At 44.7% G+C, this 21,161-nt stretch overlaps 1 protein-coding gene across 1 annotated transcript in view; it reads right to left on the reverse strand.

Annotated features, from left to right (window-relative positions):
* ube2f (ubiquitin-conjugating enzyme E2F (putative)) overlaps positions 1-6,746 on the reverse strand; it is a 52,005-nt gene extending 45,259 nt beyond the window's left edge. Inside the window, exon 1 of the mRNA XM_072657413.1 lies at positions 6,605-6,746. The gene's annotated coding sequence lies outside the window, so the exon portion shown is untranslated. The remainder of the gene's footprint in view (positions 1-6,604) is intronic.
* Between the last annotated feature and the right edge of the window lie 14,415 nt (positions 6,747-21,161).

The following is a 21,161-nucleotide window of genomic DNA, read 5'->3' on the forward strand; positions in this document are numbered from 1 at the left end:
ATTCGTCAGAAATGACTGAACTCTACTATACGTGTCAGAACTCATCGCGCTGACAGATGCCTGTCATATTCGATTCCTCAAAGCTCAGGGGGGATTTCATCTACCTCCAAATAGAAGCCCGTATGAGAAAGCCTGGGGAATATTAAAAGCTTAGGCCAGACGATACTGTCAGGCCAAATTCAATTGGATCAGTCCGAAAATATGTGATTCCAGGCGAGACAGGCAGACAGCCGCGCTGTGTCGAACAAGAGCGACGGGCTAATAAGGTCAAGCAGGCTCTTCTCCTTTAGACACATACCGTGCCTTCCATCGCAACACTTCGCAATCGGGCCGGCGGCTCATTTAATGAGGACCTGGCCGCGCCCGAAACCTCATACTACTACAGTTGGTTGTAAGGAAAAACAGTCACTTTCACAAAATCGCATTAGCGTAGAAGGTTAGCGTGTGGTTTGGGACGGAGCCCATTCTCCATTCCTGGAGAACCCCTGGGAACACCTACGCTTGATGAATCGTTACTAATGTCCAAATATTTATGGACACCCCTTGTAACGAATGCATTCAGCTTCTTTGGGTTGCATTCCATTGCTGACACAGATGTGCAAATGCTTGTCTAGTCCCTGTAGAGAAGAAGTACTGCCAATAGAATAGGACTCTCTGGAGCAGATCAACATCATGACCCTATTGGTACCACAATGCCAGGCGTAGGCTAGTAGAGGGGTATAAAGCCCCCCAGCATTGAGCTGTGGAGCAGTGGAAGAGCTGTGTTCTCTGGAATGATGGTGGAGCTCCATCTAGTTCCAACATCCTGACCTCACTAATGCACTTTGTTGCTGAGTGCAATCAAATCCTCACAGCAATGTTCCTCCAAAATCAAGTAGAAAGATTTCTTCCCTGCACAGCAGAGACAGTTACTCCAACAAAAGCTGGAGAAACTCTTTTTTTAATACCCATGTGTCCCAATACTTCTGTCCATGTAGTGTACTAAATGATGAAACCATGGGAATCCTTCTGCTGTGATATTCCAGGTGACATGGTTTTTCAGGTGGTTGCTATGGCGTTGCTTATTGGTTGCTAAGGTGTTGCAAGGTGGTTGCTTCTGGTAAAAAAAAAGAAAAGAAATTTGAGAAGAAAACCTAATTTGCTCTGGTGTTGTCTAGTGGTTGCTATGGTGTTGCTATGCAGTTGCTAAGGGTAACCAGGTAGGTGTTCAATCTTTTTATGCCACAACGATAGAAATACACTAGTAACATCCCACCAACCCCATAGGGCACTACAACAAACACTTGGCAACATTCACCATTCAAACCATTAATTCCCTGGCGAAAAGTTGTGTTGCTAGGTGTTTTCTAGGCAAGTGCTATGGTAGCCCAGGTGGTTGCTATGGTGCTAGCTAGGCTGTTGCCAAGTGGTTGTTGTGAACCCCACTTCTGTACCCCATTCATTCCAATGGTGAGGAACCAGTACGTCCAATCAGAAAGCTGGCTTGCTTTTTTTATCGAGGCATTTCAGCTTTTTGATTGGACCTACGGTTGTCAAGTAGCAATGTAGCGTCCAATCAAAAAGCTGGAATGCCTGAGGAATGAGGAAGCCATGCTATAAACCACTGTGGCGTTGCAGCAGTAGCTCACGACTGCAAGGTGGACCAACAGGGCAGCGGAAACCACAAGCAGGCGCTAGTCTAAAACTGACGGACTGCGACCTAGCATCCGATCTAGCATCCGATCTAGCATCCGACCTAGCATCCGATCTAGCATCCGATCTAGCATCCGACCTAGCATCCGATCTAGCATCAAACTCCCACCAGCACCTAACACATAAAACATGGGCTAATCCTCACCGTTTAGCTTCCTCAGCATGCCTATTAGGTAATAAGGTACACTACCAACAGAGACCGTTTCACTAGCTTCCATTAGCTCATAAATAACACACACACACACACACACAGGCAGACTGCTGTGTGTTAGCGCTAAGCCCCGTAAGTGACAAACGCAGGTTAAGTGTAAATGTATTTCCTTCCGCTAAGCACTAGCAGTTGCCCCCTCTCCGCGCTCATCAATAGAAATCATCCTCTATTAGCCCTGACAGGGATTTGATCCCTTTTAGCCGCTAATCCAGATTTACATTCGGCGGATCTCGCTATTTCAATAGCATTAGCATCCGCAGTGTGGATAATGCTAGCATGGCTTAACCCGGCCACCGCTTTGTGACAGAATTACAGGCAGCTAGGTCTAAAAGAGGGGGGGGGGGGGGGGGGGGTTAGTTCAGATGTTAAAGGATATTAACAAAGGCTCCTCGTTTGACTATGAATGAGTTTCATCACAGTTCGCTTTAAATGCGAGGAAATACATAAATAAAATAAATAAATAAATAAAAATGGCAATTGTGATACAAATCATGTAATGGCGCTAATGCCAAATTGGCTCAATCTGTCACAGAAGAGATAATGGATTTAACACAGATGGCTGATTTCATACATGCCAGTAAAGATTTCCTTTCAAATCCTCGGACGTTTTAGCAGATATATATATTTATGTACATAATTCAAATAAAAATTCACGTTTTAATGGAACTGACTACATTAAGGCCTACCTTTGGCACCGGTTTCCATAGAAGTCAATGCACAAAGAGTATAGTCCAAGTAATTTTGGAGCATTTTGTAGCTTTAATGTAATAAAAAAACAAAACAAAACACACAAACAAGATATGTCAAAAGTGGAGATACAAGGTTTTTGTCCAATTATTTTGTCCATTTCTGAAACCTAATGTCAACTTTACAAAAGAAGGGATAAACCTTTTTAACTTTCAATGAAAGTCAAAGCAAAACAGATGTTAGTCCAAGTCATTTTGGAGCATTTCTATTGGTTCATTCATCATGAAATTAGACACAATGTAAAAAAAAAAACACAACAAATGTCTGATTCAAGTTATGTCAAAAGGTGAAAAATGTCAAAAACACAGAAACAAGGGTTTTGTCCAAAAATTTTTTTTTTAGATAATTTTGTCCATTTTAGACGTTCTGTGAGGAATGAGATCAGATTTGAAACTCAGAAACCTCACATACCTTCCAAAATATCTTTAACTTTACAGAAGAAGGAAACAAATCTGTTTCACTGTCGATGGAAGTCAAAGCAAAACAGATTTTAGTCATTTTGGAGTATTTATATTGGTCCATTCACCATGAAATTGGACATATGTAAAAAACAAATGTCTAATTCACTTTATGTCAAAAGGTGAAAAAATTTGAAAATTGGAGATACAATGTTTTTGTCCACTTTTTTGTCCATTTCTGGGGTTCTGTAAAGAATGAGATCAGACTTGATGCACAAAGAACTTGCATGCCTTCCAAAATGTCAACTTTACAGAAGAAGGGATAAACCTTCTTAACTTTCAATTGAAGCAAAACAGATTTTAGACCAAGTCATTTTGAATCATTTCTATTGGTCCATTCATCATGAAATTGGACACAATGTAAAAAAACAACTGTCTGATTCAAATTATGTCAAAAGGTGACATAACTCACAGGACTTAGTCGTTAGTCTTGGTGCCAGACACCACAGCACACCTCTGAAGGGTCCGGCTCGGAGCCGGATCTCTGGCAGGCTTCTGTTTAATGCTACGGCTGACCGTGTATACAGTGTACATCTATGCTTGTGGTCCTCTGTGCAAAGCTGGGGTCAAGCTTCTCTGAACAGCGAACAGCTCCTGCTGCTGAAGTCCATCCAGGCACCAGAGCGTACTGGGCCTGGACTGTGTGTGTGCGAGTGTGTAGCCTCACTGTGAGCAGTATTGGAGGGATAGAGGTGTGAACCCTCCTGCTGCCGAAGGCCAAAATATGTTTAGCCCTCCCAGCAGCTTCCCACAGGAGATAGAGCGTGTGTGTGTGTGTGTGTGTGTGTGTGTGTTTTGTAGTGGGAGCTCTGCAAGCAGCAAAGGAGAGATTGTGCTTTTTTTTGCTGTACAGTGTGTGTGTGTGTGTGTGTTGGGAATACAGCATTACAACTACAAAAGAGTGTGAGTGTGAGTGTGTGTGTGAGAGAGAGAGTGTGTGTGTGTGTGTGTGAGGGAGAGTGTGTGAGGGGGGAGGGGTGTTCCACTCTTCCAAGCTTCTTTAAGTCAAAGCAAAAGGAAGAGCGTTTGAATTCCACCTGCAGACCTGCTGTGCAGACGTCTGAGACCACCCTTCATTTACACTGTATTGACAAAAGTATTGGGACGCCTGCTCATTCACTGGTTCCTCTGAAGTCAAGGGTAATAAAAATAGTTGATCCTGCTTTTGTTGGAGTAACTGTCTCTACTGTCCACTAGATTCTGGAGGAACATTGCTGTGAGGATTTGATTGCATTCAGCGACAAGAGCAGCATAAGTTATGTCAGGATGGATGATCACCACCCCACCTCATTATCACCTCATTATAACTTTTACAGTGTTGTTAAGTGGTTGCTAGGTAGTTGCTATGGTGTTGCTAGGTGATTGCTATGGTATCCTAAGTGGTTATTATGGTGCTGCTGAGGGGTTGCTATGGTATCCCACATGGTTATTGTAGTGTTGCAGTGTGCAAGTGGCTGCAGTGATATTTAAGGTGGGTGCTATGGTATCCTAAGTGGAAATGATGGTGTTGCTAGGTTGCTAGGGCTCCAGGTGGTTGCTATTGTTGTTGCTATGGTATTTCAATTGGTTCTTATAGTGTTGCTAGGTGGTTGTGATGGCATTTCTAGGTGGTGTTTGGTGTTGTTAAGTGGGTGCTGTGGATGGTATTCCATGTAGTTATTATGTTTCAGGTGGTTTCGTTGACTTTGCTATAGTGTTGCTAGGTGGTTGCTACGGTTTCCCATGTAGTTATTAAGTTTCAGGTGATTTCTTTGATGTAGCTATAGTGTTGCTAAGTGGTTGTGGTTATATTTTAGGTGGGTGCTATGATATGGTTAAGTGGTTATTATGGTATTTACTAGGTAGTTGCTATTGTATCCCAAGTTTAATTAAGGTGTTGCTAGGTCATTGCTATGGTGTTGCTAGGTTGTTACTACAGTGGACACAGTGGTTATTACAGTGTTATTAAGTGGTTGCTATGTAGATATATTTCAGATGGCTGATTGGGTGTTCCAGGTGGTTGCTATTGTTGTTGCTATGGTATTTCAATTGGTTCTTATTGTGTTGCTAGACAGTTGTGATGGCATTTCTAGGTGATGTTTGGTGTTGTTAAGTGGTTGCTATGGTGCTGATTAGTTGTTGATATGGAAACGCTGGTGGCATCGGTCAATACCTGCACTGCACAAGGAATCAGATTCACACACTTCTGTGGAGGAAGTGGAAATGAGGGTGTGTGTGAGTTAGTGTGTGAGTGTGTGTGTGTGTGTGTGTGTGTGTGTGAGTGTGTGTGTGTGTGTGAGTGCGCAGTTCATGACTCCTTGTGCCCGGACCTGCTCTGGAAAAGCAGGAGACATAAATTATTCACATGCCTCCATGTCTCCTAGTGAGCCAGAGAGAGACAGAGAGTGTGTGTGTTGTGCACGTGTGTGTGTGTGTGTGTGTGTCTATGTTATTAATGTATGTATGTGTGTGTGAGTGTGTCTGTGTGTGTGTGTGAGTGTGTGTGTGTGTGCATGTAGAGAATCTGCATCAGTATCTCAGTAGGAGGTTAAGACCTTTCCTCTGGTGTGTGTAGGGTGTAGATGCTCCAGGCCAGACACAAGGAGCCTCCAGTCCAACAAGCAATCCCAGCATCCCCCACCGCTCCGGCCCCCTTGTCTGCACTAGTTCCTGTCCCTGGCTGTCTGTCCTGGAGGGCTGGACAACGTCCTCTGTCTTCTCCAGCCACTACGTAGCTCACCAACCCATGCCGGAGTGGGACCCTTCAGCAGTTTTCACGCTGAATACGGCAGCTGCTGTTATTCACTGGCTGGCCGGGAAAGTGGGAGGCGCCCTCAGTAGCGGGGGAGGGTCCACGTATGTGAATATGAATTCCACCTGCAGCGCTGTGCAGATGTCTGAGACCACCCTTCACTTACAACTACACTGACAAAAGTATTGGGACACCTGCTCATTCACTGGTTCTATTGAAATCAAGGGTAATAAAGGTATCGATCCTGCTTCTGTTGGAGTAACTTTCTCTACTGTCCAGAGAAGAAGACTTTCTACAAGATTCTGGAGGAACATTGCTGTGAGGATTTGATTACATTCAGCGACAAGAGCAGCATGAGTGAGGTCAGGATGTTGGATGGATGATCACCACCCCACCTCATCCTCCCCAACTCTTATGGTGTTGTTAAGTGGTTGCTAGGTGGTTGCTATGGTGTTGCTAGGTGATTGCTGTGATATCCTAAGTGGTTATTATGGCGTTGCCAAGTGGTTGCTATGGTATCCCATGTTGTTATTAAGTGTGTGTGCATTTGCACATCTGTGTCAGCAATGCACGCTACTTAAAGTAGCTGAATGCATTTGTTAGAAATGGGTGTCCATAAATATTTGGACAGAATTAGTCAAGGGGTCAAGGTCTATTCCTTTCTGATGTGCTGCCCATTGTTTTTCATTCTGACCTACCTGAAGATGTAGCATCCTCTCTGTGTGTGTGTGTGTGTGTATCACATTCGTACAAGCAGTCACTCACCCTGTCTGGAGCTACATCATGTGTCCCTCTCTCTCTCTCTTTATGTCTCGTTTCTTCTCCCTCCTCCAGAGAGGCCGAGTTGTTTTGGTGCAAAATGTCCCCTTGAGGAAGACTCAGCCGACTGGCTCTTAACGCAGACTGCAGACTGCAGTCTAGCCGGAGAGCCTCGGCGCGCTGATCTAATTACATCGCAGTCAATCTAAAATAGGAAGGAGGAAAAAGACATGAAATGCGTCACCTGAGGACTGTCGAGCTGTAAAAGCCGTCGCCTCATTTAGCTGCTTCGTTTGCTAGCTAGCATATTTTCCTCTTTTTCATTTTCATTGTATTTTCTATGAAGGAGCATCTTAGCACCAGTAGGGTGTCTACTGTGTTACCCACATTAGCAGCTTATTGGATTTGCAGTGACTGCCTTGGACACACCTGCTTCCAGAATTCGCTAATTTGCTAATTTAATGGAATCCATTCGTCCATCTACCCACGCGGTTGTTCCCTGTGCCACTGGCTGCCACACAACTCCACAGCATGCTTAACAGTTGGCAAGGTGGTCTTTGACATTTCCATTTCCCCTGCAGCAGTTCATGGTCTATGTTTCCGTCCACCCGTGCGGTGGTTCCTGTGCCACTGGCTGCTGCATAAACCATGCCTAACAGTTGGCAAGGTGTTCTTCAGTTCCTTAAATCCTTCATTTATCTAGACGCTCATTTGCCGACTTCCAAAACACAGAGCCAGCATACAAAAATGCTTCTTTATGGAGCTGCACTGCTCAAAGAACCCTTGTACCACCTGGTATTTTTCATGAGTGGTTCTTTATGGAACCAAAACCGGTTCCATACCACTGCTCAAACCTATGTCCTACCTGTTTTTTTTATGTACCAAAAGTGGTTCTTCTATAGCACTGCTCAAATAATCACCTGTAATAATAATGTTCCACCTGTTCTTCACATCTTTTTTTCACAACAATGGTTCTTTATTGAACCAAAATTGGTTCTTCTAAAGCACTTCTCAGAAAGAACCCTTGTACCACATGATTTTTAAGAGTATAGGAGAGTATAGAAGGTTACATGTGAAGAACCCTCACTTGTAATCAGTGTAAAGGTTCTTCACACAGCTTTATTTATTTTTTTATTTATTGCAAAAATAGTTCTTAACGGAACCAAAAGTGGTTCTTCTATGGCAGTGCTCAAAGAACCTATGTACCACATGATTTTTTAGAGTGTACCAACGGTGGGTCTTCTATAGCACTGCTCAAAGAACCCTTGTTCCACCTGTTCTTCACACATCTTTTTTTCTTGTTGCAAAAATGGTTCTTAATGGAACCAAAAGTGGTTCTTCTGAAGCAACCCACAGAAAGAACCCTTGCACCACATGTTTAAGAGTGTAGGAGAGCAGAGAAGGTTAAGTGTGAAGAACCCTCACTTGTAATCAGTGTAAAGGTTCTTCACACTCACTTTCGGTTCTTTATGAAACCAGAAGTGGTTCTTCTATGGCACTGCTCGAGAACCCTTTGTAGCACCTTCGTTTTTAAGACTGTAGTAGAGTAGAGAAGGCCAAACTGCCATGCTCAAGGTCCTGATTCAGGCAGCTCAGGGAACTCTGGTATCAACCCCACAACCTTACGCTCAATAACCATGGAGGCACCACTGCTGCCTGAAAAGCCTTCGATTTGGGTGGGACTGGAACCCACCCTTCGAGTCTTCATCTGCTGTTGCACCACAGAGCCTACAGTTCTTGACCACTGCTAAAGCTCCTCTGTCCTCTGTAGGCTTGCTGCCCGGCTGCAGGCTTGTTGGGAAACTCGTTGACCCTGTAAAGTCTGCAGTGTTTGCTCTTAGATAAACCTAAGGCCCCTAAGACGTGATTTCATCTCTCTGGGATATGAAAGGTGGACCAGGCGGAATTGAACCATTGCTCTGTGGATTGGATTCCTATTAGGACATAAATCCACAGCTAATTAGAGCTTAAGGTGTACGGAAGTGGTTCCAAATCCTGGTTCCGGAGAACCAGCTACACACTTGATCCGGTTACTAAGTCAATTAACAATTGATGAACTGATTAGAGGTGGGCGTGTTATAGCAGGGAAGCTCTGAAATGTGAAGGCCTGGGGTACTCCAAGACCAGGATTGGAAACCTGCGATGCAAAAGCCGTTCTAATGGTTTAGCTTTAGCTTTAGCTTGAGGAGCCAGATTGCTCAGACTCAAATCCCGGTCCGGGGTATGCTGACGTAAACCTGGCCCATTTTTTTTTTAGGACCACCTGTTCCACATGGAGAGGAGGGCAGTACTGCTGAAATCCAGCAGGCGTTTATTAAACTTTGGGAGGATCTTCACTAGACATACTTTGCATACATCGCTACTGCAGTGTAAGCACTGCTATTGTGCCATTAGTCTTACAAATCGTGGGGAAAGGGTTACTGATGTAAACGGCATGGTTGGAGGAGCAGGTGTTCGGAAGACTGGCGCTCCATTTTGATTAGATGGAGGATATTTTTGGGGTTTGTTTTATTCCAAAACTATTGGTCCAGAATTAACCAATCAAAATGCATTTTGGTTGCTGGGCAGCAAAGCCATAGATTAACCAATCATTCCAGCTTGTATCACATCTGGTATTTCCATAATATCCATTGAAACGTGGAAAATACTGGAATTGTATTCGGAATGCTGTGCTACAAAAAAGGGTTTGTAGACACCTTCTCAGCCTTTTACGAAGGCTTTACCCATTGCTGTGATGAATAGATTGCACTCCGCCACTTCAAATCATCCCAAAGGTACTGGATGGAGCTCTGTTGCCTGCTTCACGGCCCAGTGCTGCAGGGCTTCATACCCTGTCTGGCACAGTGACCTTAGGCTCATTAGCGGTTCTCCGGAGGGAACTGTAAAACTATGAAATTTCACTCGATGATTCCATCTTAATCATAAATGATTCCCAAAAAGGATATATAAAAAAAGTGGTCTGGCCGTTTTACCAGGCGAATGGCTTTTTTGCATCCCCTTGAAAGCCCCCTGAAAGCGAGCCCTGCTTACGAATGCATGAACCATCGGCGAGATTGGCAGCTTTTCGCTCCTGAATCTGCACCCAACTGGATCCTCTCTGCTCCTGGATGCCTGACACGGAGCATTATCAGAATGATCCGCTAGCTTCTCGAGGAGCAAATATTGAGCGAGCAGCTCGCACATGTGGGCCAAACAGAGCCATCTGTGAGATAGCAGCTTGGCCGGCGAGCGGGACAGCAGAAGCGCATCATCGATTAGAGCTGCTGGGGCTCAGGGAGACGCCGCCATACACGCTGGGTGACAGCTACTCACCCAGTCCAGCTGGCCTATATACCTCTCCCTATCTCTCTCTCTTTCTCTCTCTCTTTCTCTTTCTCTCGCACGCTCTCTCAACACTTCACTCACTCCACACCACCTTCCCTTTTTCTCTTTCCACTTTCCGCTAACCCATCTGTTGATCCTTTTCCTCTCTCCACATCGCTCCTGTATTTCTAATGACGCTTCGGTGTTTACCCTCTCAGAGCTTTTGCACATCTGTGTCGGCAGCAATGGGTGCAAACTACAGTAGCTGAAAGTATTCATTAGAAAGGGGCGTCCACAAACATTTGGACATATAGTGAACGTTATGCCACATTTTATCATTTGACATTTTAATATTCTACAAAAACACCAGAAGTCAAACAAGCCGGAATGATTGGTTGATCTATGGGCTAGCTGCCCAGCAACCAAAAAGCATTCTGATTGGTTAATAACCAACAGTTTTAAAGAAAAACAACCACAAAAATTATATCCGTCCAATCAAAACAGAGCGTCAGTATTCCGTATAACACCTGCTCCTCAAACCATAGTGTTCGCGTCGCTAACCCTTCCCCGACTACTGTAGAGAGTTCTTCACTATCTACCAGGATTTGAAGGCAAAACACAACAGTAAAGAAATTAATTACAACAATTTCATTAAAAAGGAGGCGTCCACAAACATTTGGACATATAGTGTATGTTAAGTTATCCCTTTTCATCATTTAAGATGATCAGAACGGTAGCCGAAATGCATGCACTCGCTCCCTCTGAACACAGAGCATCCAACAATAAAGGCAGCACTGCAGAAAGCTCCAGTTCCACATGCTGATTCCCTTTACCCATGACAAATATAGACATACACACATCATAGCTACTCTAGTTGACACAATTCTGACGTGGACTAGGGTTGCGTTTGTCACTGTCGCATTAATAATTACATGCCGGGTACGAGATTAATAAAACCGGCAGGTTTCAGCTTAGGCCTCCTTCAGCATTCACAGTCATGCAATGAACTCGGCCTTTTAAAGGTCACCTACGCTCGGACGTCATCCGAGTGCAGAAAAGCTGCCTGTATCAAATGGAAAAGCAATTTCATAGATCAAAAATATTCAAATGAGTTCAACACAACCAGCAATATATTCAAAGTACGTGTGTTATTTACAAAGAAATATTCAGTAGATAATAATTTAATGCAGTGATGCTAGGTGACCTTTAAAAGACAGGACTTTTCATCACACATCCATAGGCTGAAGCTGAATGGCCTCCGTACAGACATGTTTTTTTTTTGCATTTAAAATAATCTTGTTTTTGTATATGTTTTAATTTGTCCCTCAGAAATGAAAGTTTAGAGATGTAAATGTCCGTACCCCATTTGTATCAATATACTGTGTTAGTAACGTTTTTTCAAGTTTCAAAAATGTATAAAATACTAATAAAACAAGAACGTTTGAACATTTAAACACATGAATAGTTATTAAAGTCAAGTATCAGTCATGCTGCAATGTTTCTCTTATGTAAAAACTCAATAATAAACACCTATCAAAACAAACTGCGCTGTGAATCAGCTCAAGCGTTTGGGGGAAAAACATAGTGCATCCAACAAGAACCAAAGCTTAGCCATATTTCATCAATGTACATGGTTAGTAGCATGGAAAACATCAAAATCTCAAACTAGGCCTAAGGTAGGCTTATGCAAGGCTTAGTCTAGCCTTATGCTAGTCGCAAGACCCTGAGTGGTCCCCATTTCTGTGCTGTTTATTGTACTTTTCTCTTTTTTGAATTAACTAAAAATCTTATCAATACATGCCCATGCTGTAACAGTGCCTCCATCATGTTTGACAGCTGATGTGGTGTGCATCAGATCAGGTCCCCTTCCTTTCCTTTTCCATAGGTAGGTTCATCTTGGTTTCGTTTGTCTGACGGATCTCGATCCTCACTGATGTTGCCGCCCATTTACTCGATTTGCAATGACGGTGATTTCACAAAGCCGAACATTCAAGTTTGGTGAATTTAAAAAATGCATAAAATACTAATAAAAAGTCAAAAAAGTGTTTCCTGCAATAATAAATGCAACAACAAACACTAATCAAACCAAACTAACGCTCAGTTAGGGGGAAAAAACAAAAGCCTAGCCATATTTCATCAATGTACATGTTTAGTAGCATCAAAAAACATCTAAACCTCAAACTAGGCCTAAGGTAGGCTTATGCTAGGCTAAGTCTAGCCTTATGCTAGTCTCAGGACCCAGAGTAGTCCCTACACAGTTCTTCCACAGCTCCACAGCACAATGCTGGAGGGCTTTATACCCTTCTAAACCCATCAGATGTGTGCAACTTAAAGTAGGATGACTTCTGAATGCATTCTATAGAAAGGAGTGTCCACAAACATTTGGACATACAGCGCAGCACAGGTTGTACACGCCCTTACTTCACTGAATTTCCTCACTCTCCCGGCAGCTTTGTGCTGAAATTTCCATGCACTGCAGTGGTGGAGTGGTTGAGGCTTACGGGTACACCGGAGTCTGTTGATTAATGCTAGTAAAAGACACTGAGCATAATGAAACACCGACGGCCGGGCTGTTGCTTTTATTAGCAGCTATTCATTCTGCCCTAATAATAGCACTGAATTTCATTCTTTGAGACATTCTTCGAGAGTTTCTAACAATTGCTACATGCGAGGCCTATCAAGGAACAGCTCTCCTGCATCACAATGTCCAAAATGAGCTACTGCGGGTTCAGAACCCAGGATACATTTACCATGAAAGGCTGCAAGCGTTGACTAGAGGAATTAAGACACGTGTCCTTAGATGTGGTGTTTATTAGTGATTGCTGGATGTGTGGTTTAGTGTTGCTAGGCAGTTGCTAGGTGTCTCAGGTGGGTGTTTAGCTGTTGCCAAGCGGTAGCTGTGGGATCCTTGGGTGTTACTAGGATATTTGTATCGTAGCGACACCAGAAGATGATCGGAGGAAGCGTGGCTAATTGTGCTCTCTCAGACTCCGGCTGCTGATGGCAAAGCGGCATGGCTCGGGACTCGAACTCACCACCACCACCAGGCCATAGTGGCGGCGCATTAGACCACTGAGCCTCTCGCAGCCCCTCGGAGCCCCTCCAGTCGATCATCTTCTGATGATTATCTGATGGGTTTGAAGCCTGGAAGTCCAAGGCAGTCCAATTGAGTCCTCCCTTCTAGGCCAGCATGTTGGGTATTTGACGCACCGTGCTTCATTACCCCGCGCTGAAATGTGTGTGTTATTTACTGCGCCTCGTTTCTTAGAGCTCAGAGTCTCTAATTGTGCCGGCGGTGCGAAAGCTTGCTTGCTTCCGTTTGCTACTAGACAAACGAGAGGAGTCTTCTTCACTCTTCAGTGCCTCTCAATTAAGGAAACAACACACAGCGACTGGGGGGAGGCAGGGGGAGGCAGGTGAAGAGATTACAGCCGTAGCTGAGCGATGGCGGCCTGGCTCGTGCAGCGTTTACACTGTGACTGGCTGCTCGGTGCACTAACCACGAGGCAGAACGAGCTGCCTGAAAACGCCTGAGGTGCAGAAACAAAGGCTCGACGATCGACACCCCGGACCTAGACCCGAAAGGACGTACGCCGGCTGGGAGAAGACCCTCAGTGTTCTGGGCTGAGCCTACTAGAGCAAAGAGGGTCAAGCGCCTTGCTCAAGGCCCCAAAGATGGGGTATCAAACCCACAACCCTGTGACCCATAACCTGGCTTTCTCACCACTGAGCCACCGCTGTCCCCCAGAACCAGGGGATAATACAAAGGCGTACCTCGGCCACCAGAAAAGATGCATTAGTAAATTTAGGGAATTCGCAAGGGTCAGCACCACCAAAACGTCTGGTCTAGTTGCGGGGTCGAGCTCCTGCTCCTGAGTTCCCCACGTCCACTATTGCTCGTCTAGCCAACGGGTCGCTGAACTCCAGTTTCTGGTCCATCTTCCATCTTCTTAGGAAGTGTCTCCACTACAGTTCTGGTTCCTTCAGTGGTTCTCCCTCATGCTCTTTGATGCCTGTAGCAAACTGGGCCCACTTGGACAGTGTCTGCTGTGCCGTTGTAGGTTCCTGCTCGCCGGTAGCATGTACACAAGCAGCGCTATAAACCCAGACTGGACAGAAAGTAATTACCGCTCGTCCCTGCTTTCCCCTATCGTCCCTATAATTATCAGAAAGGAGTCGATAACTGTGACCTGCGACAATGGGACAGTCGTCAGGTCCCAGTGAGGCTCCGCACCAGGGAATAGTCTTGTTTGCCACTGAGTGCATTGCAGCTTTTCAGTCAATTCGCCCATCCAATGCACCGATGGTTCAGATACTGGAAGGGGGAAATTGCATTCCTGCTAATTTTACCATTATTTTAAAGGGGCTCCAATTACATGGAGATCTTACCCGATATCAAGCCACATCAAGACCCAAAGAGCTGACTGCTGCTGACTGGCAAACAGGCAAAGGAAAACAGCAGGGGGACAGCAGTATGGTCTATTTTTCATTTTTAGAAGAAATTGAAGGGAGAATCCACCAAAAAATCTGTTATAATTTTCAGGGACCCCCCACCCCACCCCCAATTGCATGGAGATCGTACCTGGCACACCTGACCCACCTGACACCGAGTTTTCTTGAGTAATAGGGCCTTTGAGAGTTTGGGAATTCTAATTGTCCTCGGCCTCCACAGCAAGAAAGCAACAGAAAATACAATATTTTTAATGTGGTTTTCTGGCGTGAAATTAAACGGACGCCCACAATCCACAGCTGCAGACCTCTCGGCTACCTCCGATTGACCGACTCTCAGCATTCTGCCCACTTAAGCAACAGAAAACACTAAAGATTGATGAGAGCCATTAACTGCATCATGCTCCTCTTCCCAGAACAGCGCACCACGGGCTGCATGTAGCATGTCTGCCCAGGAGTGTCTTACCTCCAAAGAATGAGGCTGATTTCTCAAGCCTCTGACCAGCTTCTACTGTTTACACAGACTCTGCCAGGGAGGGTGGAACAAGGGGCAGAAAGCATTGCTTTGTGCTTTTCTTCATCAGTACCTTGTTATCATTTTTATTCACGTGTTTTTTGAAACCAGGGTTTGAAACCATCTAAACTAGAAAAGTGCTTTTCCCAAAGGAAAAAGACTGATTGTGCAGCTAAAGTGGTTCTCGCTGGTTGTTATGGCATCACAGGGGGTTGCTATGGTGTTAATATGGTATAGCTTTAGGTTGCTAAGCCATTGCTCAGTGGTTGCTAAGGTGTTGTTATGGTACAGGTGTTGGTTGCTAAGGTGCTGCTATGGTATATGGTATTTATAATTATAAATGTGGGTGCCAAAACCTTTTGCCAAAAAGCTGCTTGGTCCAATAACTCAACTGTTACTTTAGGCTAACAGAGCTGTGTCCACAAACGTTTGGCTAAAATATGGGGTGCCAAAATGTTTGTCCAAAAGACGACTGGTCAAAAAGCTCACTCAATATGTTTAGCAATCAGAGCTGTGTCCACAAACCTTTGGCTAAAAGGTGGGTGCCAAAAACTTTTGCCAAAAAGCTGTTTGTTCCAAAATCTTGACCATTACGTTTGGTTAACAGAGCTGTGTCCACAAACTTTTGGCCAAAATGTGGGTGCCAAAGCTCTTTGTCCCAAAATTTTGACCATTACGTTTGGTTAACAGAGCTGTGTCCACAAACTTTTTGGCTAAAATGTGAGGTGCCACAACTTTTGCCCAAAAAGACGATTGGTCAAAAAGTTCATTCAATATGTTTAGCCAACAGAGTTGTGTCCACAAACTTTTGGCTAAAATGTAAGGTGCCATAACTTTTCCCAAAAAGTTGGTCCAATAACTCAACCATTACTCTAGGCTAACAGAGCTGTGTCCACAAACTTTTGGCTTAAATGTGGGTACCAAAGATGTTGATCCCAAAATCTTGACCATTACGTCTGGTTAACAGAGCTGTGTCCACAAACTTTTGGCTAAAATGTGAGGTGCCACAACTTTTGCCAAACAGCTGTTGGTCCAATAACTCGACCACTTGACCACTGATCTGGTACGATGATCTGGAGCTAATATTAGATTAGTCACATGGTCCTCGTCCTCTGTCCCGGGGTCTCTCGGTCTCCGTACAGTACTGTAGGCCTCGGACTGGCCTGTGACCTAGTGAATGTGACTAGTGAGGGAAGCCTCCAGTGTCCCGTCCACAATGCAGGGTGAAGGTAGACCCCTTTGCTGCTTGGTGACGCCGGCTTCCACTAGCTGTTTAGCAGGCTCTGGCGACGGCACAGGGGCTCCGTGGCTGTAGTGCTTGGATCTGAGCGCCGCTCAGCTCGCGGGATATCAGCTGGGTAATCTGGCCGTTCCTCTGTAAGCTGATGTCTCTGAACGCACACACATACATCCCACCGTCTGGCCAAGTGCAGCTCTACCCACTTCCCTAATTGCCTGCTTTGCTGCCTTGCTGTAATGTCACCATAGGGAGCCACTGGTGCACGATCAAAGCACGCTTTCGGCTGCGCATTTCCACGCACCCGTAGCATCCTACGAAAAGCTCTGCATGACAAATTAGCCACATCTAAATGAGATACTTGCACTCTCTGTGCTAGCGCGGTCCCTCGGTGCTTTCCAGAAGTCCATTTGAGGTCTGTGTATATTAATTGACTGGAGTCCTGTGCCATTTCGCTGCATCTGGCCTGCTAGAGCAGATCCAGACACTTCGCTACCGTGCCACCAAGCCCCGAATGCTTCCTTATGCCACGAGGAACTGTTCTGGCTACAGCCTAGAGAACCGGCCTGCCAGTGAAACACACAGAGGCATTAATACGCTGTAATAAGCTGTTTTACTGCCGCTTCTCTGGTAGTTGTAGCACATCACATGAGATTAGACAAAGTTTTTGTTGATTGTTTGGTCATTTATGTAAAAAGTCTAAGTGTTAGACTAGCAATAGCTTGTAAAGTGCATTATATAGCTAACCTGACTATCTATACAACCTTCCCAATACACTCCCCAATATTATATAACCACTGTTGTATGTATGGAACATAGTTTTTCCCCCTATGTCTTTTGTTTGTTTTTGGGAGGGGATGTCATTTTAGATTTAAAAACTGCCAGTAATACAAGCCATTCTATGTGAATTTATATAATAATTTATATTATATTTATCGATTTTTTGTAGTTTTGTACTAGAAATTGTAATTTCAGATATCAACAGAAAACCTTTTAATATATATGTATACATACATATATCATTTTAATGTTGTACAAACAGTTTTTACTACTAGAACTTACATATATACATACTAGAATTTCTAGAAGTTCAATCTGCAATACAAGCCAGAACTCATTTTTTAACTAAATTAAATTGTACTCAAATTCAAGATGTTATGTACTTTTTACTAGTAGAAACTCTTATTTCAGCTAAAATCTACAAATTATTCAACCATTCTGACTTGTGGTATTACCAGGATGACAAATCCTTAACATAATTGTGACTAGACAAATATTACTATTAATTTACATGGAATTTCACTCTCTCGTATCTGTGATTTACGTTTTTACTAGTAAAAATGTTACAGATATGTTTAATTTTTTTTTTGTAGTAAAATCTGCTGTTGCATATCTATTGCAGACCATTTTATTTTGTGATCCTACTTTCTATACTATAAATGGTCATTTATTTACATGTAAAGTTACATTTTTAAAAGGAAATTTTTCATTTTTTATATCAAAAATTCTATTTTTACATTTTTTTTACTAGTAAAATTAAATTGTTGAAATCCCAAATTAAATTGTTACTAGTAAGAATTGAACATTCACTAGTAGAAATGTAATTTCTATATAATGTTATGTAATGTCATATCATTTCTACTAGTAAAAAACTATTATGTATAAATACTGTATGTTCAATTTGAGTTTGTACTAGTAAGTTAGTAAGAGTTAGACTTGTCACTGGTGTCATTTTAGGCTAAAACATCTTGTCATATACAGTATAATTACATGCAAATAAAAAGTATATATATATACTACTATTGTATATAAATATAATAAGTAATTGTATATAAAGATTGCTTTGGTAATTTTCTACCAGTAGAATTTATAATTGCAGATATGTACACTGCAGCTCTTACTAGTGAAAATTCTATTATATTTAATAATATTATTATTACTAGTCAAAACCTGAACTGATCTTAAAATACATGTGATACCTTTTAAAAGCTGAATAAGGGATATTATCACGCAGCATTTCCACTAGTCAGAATTCATTTAGGGATGTGTGGACCTGGACGTTTAGCTAGATCTGTAGATCTATTATATTATTAGTAGTAAAATGTTATGGTTAATATCTGAACTGAGAATTTTTACTAGGAAATATTGTGTTACAGAGATCTTGAATCTGAGCTGTGAGGACTCCCTCAAGAGTGGGGGCAACGAAGGACGACGAACACCACCCACCCGGCCCCCCTGCTGATTCTTCCTTGTGTTGCTAGCCATAACAAGGGCATGATGTCATTTGGTATGAATTATTTCTCAGTTTTGGCTCAAAGGAACTTCTGTTCAGGCTTTAACACAGCTGTGTTTGGAAGTAGGAGGTTTTTCATTTGATGTTTGACTTAAATTTGATTATTGACAAAGAATATCCTGAGTAGGTCCCCTTTGTCCAACCAGACATGGACTCCATTGGACCTCTGAAGGTGTCCTGCAGTCTCTGGCACCAAGACTAATGTTGGCAGCAGATCCTTTAGCTTCATTGCACTCTGCATTCCAGGAACACCCCACAAGACCTCCAGGTGTTCTGGAGATGTTCTGACCACCAAAGTGGAACATAGGGTGGATATATTAGATGTTGGAGCACTGTTAGGAGGTGGTGGAGCGCTGGGAGGAGATGGTGGAGCGCTGGGAGGAGATGGTGGAGCGGTGGTGGAGGTGGTGGAGCGTTGGGAGGAGATGGTGGAGCGCTGGGAGGAGATGGTGGAACGCTTGGAGGAGATGGTGGGGCGCTGGGAGGAGGTGGTGGTGCACTGGGAGAATGTGGAGGTGGTGGAACGCTTGGAGGAGATGGTGGAGCACTGGGAGAAGGAAGTGGTGGAGTGCTGGAAGGAGGTGGTGGAGCGCTGGGAGGAGATGGTGGAACGCTTGGAGGAGATGGTGGGGCGCTGGGAGGAGGTGGTGGTGCACTGGGAGAATGTGGAGGTGGTGGAGCGCTGGGAGGAGGTGGTGGAGCGCCACCAAAGTGGCTCGGATTCAGTCGCTTGCCCTATTTTTCCTACATCCATCATGACTGTTCACTTGCTGCCTAATACATCCACCCCTCGCCAGGTTCCACCTTTGGCCTAAAGGTGGCCCAATGCCCCCAGCCCCACTTCCACAGCCTGTTCGCTCGGCTCTCTCCCAGCATGCTAAAGCACACACAGCGATGCTGAGTGACCCGGAGCACGGCGACAACATCAATAAGTAAATAAGCCTCCAGATGTGTGCAGGGCTGGGAGCAATCAGGCGGCTTCTAAAGGCCCTAATAAAGAAAGCTGTGGCCCACGCTCTTTGCCTATTAATGGAAGCTCCCCCGCCCTGAAGGCCAGCTCCGTAATGAAACCCCCTCCCGCACCACGTCGTTAGCCTCTACAGGCCGAGATAAACAGCATACTCGGATACGACCCATTACTTCCTGTCTACGGTGCAGCGTTAGACCCTAATGAACCTCCTCCCACGGGAGCTCTGCCACGCAGGTGGGCTTAAAGGTGAGCTCAACAAGGGCCTTATAAAGCAGCTCTAAAAAGCCAGGCCTCCAGCAGCATTAATACTGTATGCGCCCCATCACCGCTCGGGAGCTGCGAGCAGGCCGAGAGCTTGGGTTATGACCCAGTCCTGATCATAAAGGGCTGATAAAGTGATTAATTATGTAGCCCATAGTTTTCTACAGGCTGGAATGGATGGGGAGATGAAGACCCCAGTGATGGAAGGAGCTGTAGGGTTTCCTGGCAAGCAGAGCGAAGAGCGAGACCAGGGACCAGGGTGACTGCGCTAGCTCGTGCACTGCGAGATTTGGGTATATTTAACCAGCTGCCATATGGAGGCAGTAAAGGTGGAAAAGGACACTCGTCAGCAAACTGCGAGAGACGGCTTTCGACGGAGCGCCACAGTGTGAGACTAATTGCTGCAAATGAGCGCAGCGGCGGGGTCTTCTCTTTCTGTTCTCTTCGACAGAGATGGTCTGAGAGCTGTGGAGGTCTCCTAGCGTTTTCACTCCTACCCAAAAAGAGGTTCGCCTTTACTGTACTCTCAGAACAGAGCCAGAATCCAGGCCTTACTGGCCACTTTATTAGAAACACCCCACCTTGCGCTTTCGCTCACTGGCCAATTTATCAGAAACACCCCACCTTGCGCTTTCGCTCACTGGCCAATTTATCAGAAACACGTAACTTGTGCTTCCACTCACTGGCCACTTTATTAGAAACACCCTACTCTGTGCGTCCACTCACTGGCCACTTTATAAGAAACACCTCACGTTGTGCTTCCGCTCACTGGCCACTTTATCAGAAACACCCACTTTGCACTCCACTAACTGGCCACATTATTAGAAACACCCACCTTGTACATCCACTCACTGGCCACTTTATCAGAAACACCTATCCTCTGCTTCCACTCACTGGCCACTTTATTAGAAACACCCTACTCTGTGCGTCCACTCACTGGCCACTTTATCAGAAACACCTAACTTGTGCTTCCATTTGCTGGCCACTTTATTAGAAACACCTCACGTTGTGCTTCCGCTCACTGGCCACTTTATCAGAAACACCTATCCTCTGCTTCCACTCACTGGCCACTTTATTAGAAACACCTGCTTACCTTGTGCTTCCACTAACTGGCCACTTTATTGGAAACACCTCATCTTGTGCTTCTACTCACTGGCCACTTTATTGGAAACACCTCATCTTGTGCTTCTACTCACTGGCCACTTTATTAGAAACACTTAACTTGTGCTTCTACTCACTGGCCACTTTATAAGAAACCCTGGGTATTGTCCCTCTCTACCCTGTGTCCTTCACAGATGATGGGATGATGGAGCGCTGGGAGGAGATGGTGGGGTGCTGGGAGGAGATGGTGGAGCGCAGGGAGGAAGAGGTGGTGGAGCACTGGGTGGAGGTGGTGGAGTGCTGGGAGGAGATGGTGGAGCGCTGAGAGGACATGGTGGAGCGCTGGGAGGAGGTGGTGGAGCGCTGGGAGGAGGAGATGGTGGAGCGCTGGGAGGAGGTGGTGGAGCGCTGGGAGGAGGTGGTGGAACGCTGGGA

Source organism: Salminus brasiliensis, chromosome 15 (assembly GCF_030463535.1).
Source record: "Salminus brasiliensis chromosome 15, fSalBra1.hap2, whole genome shotgun sequence".
NCBI lineage: Eukaryota > Metazoa > Chordata > Actinopteri > Characiformes > Bryconidae > Salminus > Salminus brasiliensis.